Below are 3,248 nucleotides of genomic sequence, written 5' to 3' on the forward strand. Positions count from 1 at the left end.
GGGTGAACTGTCTTTTTATTACGAATTACTACCATCACATTTCAAATCTTTCATGCTTTTTGAAAGAACCTGGAGTGGTTTTGATAGAGACGTAATAAGGGGATTAAACTGTCATGTGTATTAGTCAAAACATTTTAATATCACTTGTGAATAAGCCTTTTTAAGCAGTTTGACAAGACCTCACTATGAACTCCCCCATCTTATTTTAGACAGAGTATTTCCTACCATTAAAGGCCCTTGTGTAGGGAAATCCAATCTGAAGGCAGCACTGGATCTGGAGAGTCTTACATTAAATGTTTATGTGCGACATGGCCAAGTCTTAAGCCTCTGGAAGTCTGCAACAAATGACAGCCTCGCTTACAATAACTCATGGACATCAGCCCCTGTGTCAAACAAAGCGACTGGATCTTATTAAACCGTAGAACCTGTGAGCGTAATGTAAATACACACTTAATGGATCCAATCAAACAAATAAGATTCAAGCCATTCTCTTACAGGAAACATCTCATGGCTATCTGGAGATTCTTATCTCACATGGTATGCATTGTACATGTTAAGTGCAAGTGGAACGAGGCCTCAGTATGCTGTACAGAAACACTTAAAGCAAGCTGTGACGGGCTACACCTGGTTCCCCACTCTGCCAATTGATCCCTCATGTGGTGACCAATCAATAAAAACAAGAATGCCAATAATGCCACAATGGTTTTAAAGGTTAAAAAGGAGGATATTGATTCACATGGCTCGCAAATGACATTAGTTGCTTAGCTGAATACATGGCTCCATTGTGGTAAGAGGGAGGCGCAATGGGGAAAAGCAACTGTGTAATTTAAAAGCATTTGACTGTCAACACAAGCATTATGTGTTAGATATAACCTATACTTTCATGGTTATTTTAACCTCCTGCAAGCAGTGGCTTTGTCAGACAAAGTCTGGGGGCCATTTCTTACTTTCTTGTTTTGTTATTTTACGGGTTCTATCCTAAATGTTAGACTGACAGCACTTCTTAATCCAACTACACAATGAAGAAGAGAATAGCTTTTGTTTCAACAAACTGAGGAATAGATAATGTAATGGATTTCTTGCCTGAATATGTTTCCTCTAATCATATCAAACATACGTTGCTATTATATACTGTATATATATAAAAAACATATCTACAAATGAATACTTTGAGCGTTATTGTCATTTAACATTAAAGGGGAAATATTATGCTAATTTTCAGATTTCATAATTGTACTTTGTGCCTCTACCGTGACATTTTTATGTGCATTAATGTTAAAAAAGTGCTATATTTTTCTTATACTGCTTCTCTTTTAAGCCTGGTTAGCTGGCAAGCTCTGTTGTGATGGGTCAACCACTTAGAGATGTCCCGCCACTAAGCCTATTGCGTACAATGTGTTGGTGTGCACAAACACGTATATGGCACAATACAGAAAAGGGAAAACCCCAAAAGAATAATAGGGCCCCTTTAACTTATTCTGCTAAGCTAGGCTACATGCCAATTTTGGCAAGACAAATGTGTGATACTTTTAACTTTTTTTCTTTTATGATAAACTACTGCCTTTTTAATGATGTGTTATAGGTTGTATGGTTTAAATGAGTTGGCAATAGTAAAGGAACAAAAATGACCAGTGCTGGAATGTTACCTCGTACTTTTACTCAATCCCCGTTCCTACAGTTTTGAGGTATTTGCAGTTTACTTTGGTATTTACATTTGATGCTATTATATTTTATGGTATAAAAAATATATTGTACTCTTACATATATATGTTATAAGAAAAGAAACATCTAACTAATACATTAAGATTTATTGTTATAAGTTAATAACCACTACTTTTCTGTTTCATATGCTATAACAGATCAAAAAGTCAGCGTCTAGTTTTCACTCCGTCTTGATCAAACATTTATTAGTGTGTTTTGGCTCTGTAGGTTCTAGCTCAGTGGAAAAATTCAGAGCACAGAGAGATAGATAGAGTGAGAGACGGAAGGCAAGCGAGGCGATACAATATGATCCAGACCGTTTCGACTGCAGTGTATCCAGCCATTCCACTGATGCATGGAAACATGTGCTGGACATGTGTGTGCGCTTCTCCGGTCACTGCACAATCAGGAAGAGAGAGAGAGAGAGAGAGAGAGAGAGAGAGNCTTCGTGTGTTCAATAAAAACATATAGTTTGTGTGGTTTTAGCTTAAGCACACTGTGTTTGTCTATTGTTGTGACTTAGATGAAGATCAGAACACCTTTTATGACCAATTTATGCAGAAATCCAGGTAGTTCCAAAGGGTTTCTTGCAACTGTACATCATCTAGCCGCTAGCGATGCTAAAAACACAACTATTTAGTTCCAGGAATAGTCCTTAAATAAAAAAAACCTACATCTGGTCTTCAACAACTATTCAAAACTCTGGCATATCACGGTAAATCTCTGTGTCCAAATGATGTCAAATCTGCTGCTACAGTTTATAAGGTGGTGGCAGTCTTATAAACGGATCCAGGGAGAGTTATGTTCTTCAGGCTCCCGTCGCTTCCTGCTTTTATTTGGGGCAATATGACCTCCTCTAACGGCTTTGTTAAATTTTACATCACCCTTCACAGATATCCTCATATTTCAACGTTTCTTTCAGGGGGGAAGAGGGTCGGTTCATGAACTTAAGCACAGAGAGTGAAGAGACTCAAATGTGTTTAGAAGTAAAAGGACAGATCCAGAACACACTAGCTGTTTTAAACAGACAATCTTGAGCAAACACAGAAGAGTGTACAGTAAAGAGTATTTATATATGTGTGTCTGCAAACACACACTCCTATGAACTTTCACTTTGGGTGGATCTTAGCACATAGCAGATTCCAAGCACCTCCTAAACTGATAAGGTCAAAGGCTCCTTCTTCAATCCAAACTCTGTTGTCTTATCTCATCCTTCCTTATTTTGTGATATCCTTGTCTATCTCCCATTCACTCCCCTATACTGAGCGCTACGTAAAGAGATGACCCCCCAGCTGAAGGCAGGGTGGAGAAGGACTTTTACATATGTAAATGTTGGCTCTTTAGAGGGGGAGGATGCGGGGTGAAAGGTGATGGTCATGGTTGAGTGCTTTAGGAAGTAGAGGGATCATTACATGGGGGGGTCCCATTCAACAGACACCCACCACAAACAAATCGCAGGCGCAGGGATGGCACAACCCCTCTCCCCACACACACACACACACACACACACACACACACACACACACACACACACACACACACACACC

This window comes from Notothenia coriiceps, unplaced genomic scaffold (genome assembly GCF_000735185.1).
Source record: "Notothenia coriiceps isolate Sejong01 unplaced genomic scaffold, NC01 NC01_scaffold00018999, whole genome shotgun sequence".
Lineage (NCBI taxonomy): Eukaryota > Metazoa > Chordata > Actinopteri > Perciformes > Nototheniidae > Notothenia > Notothenia coriiceps.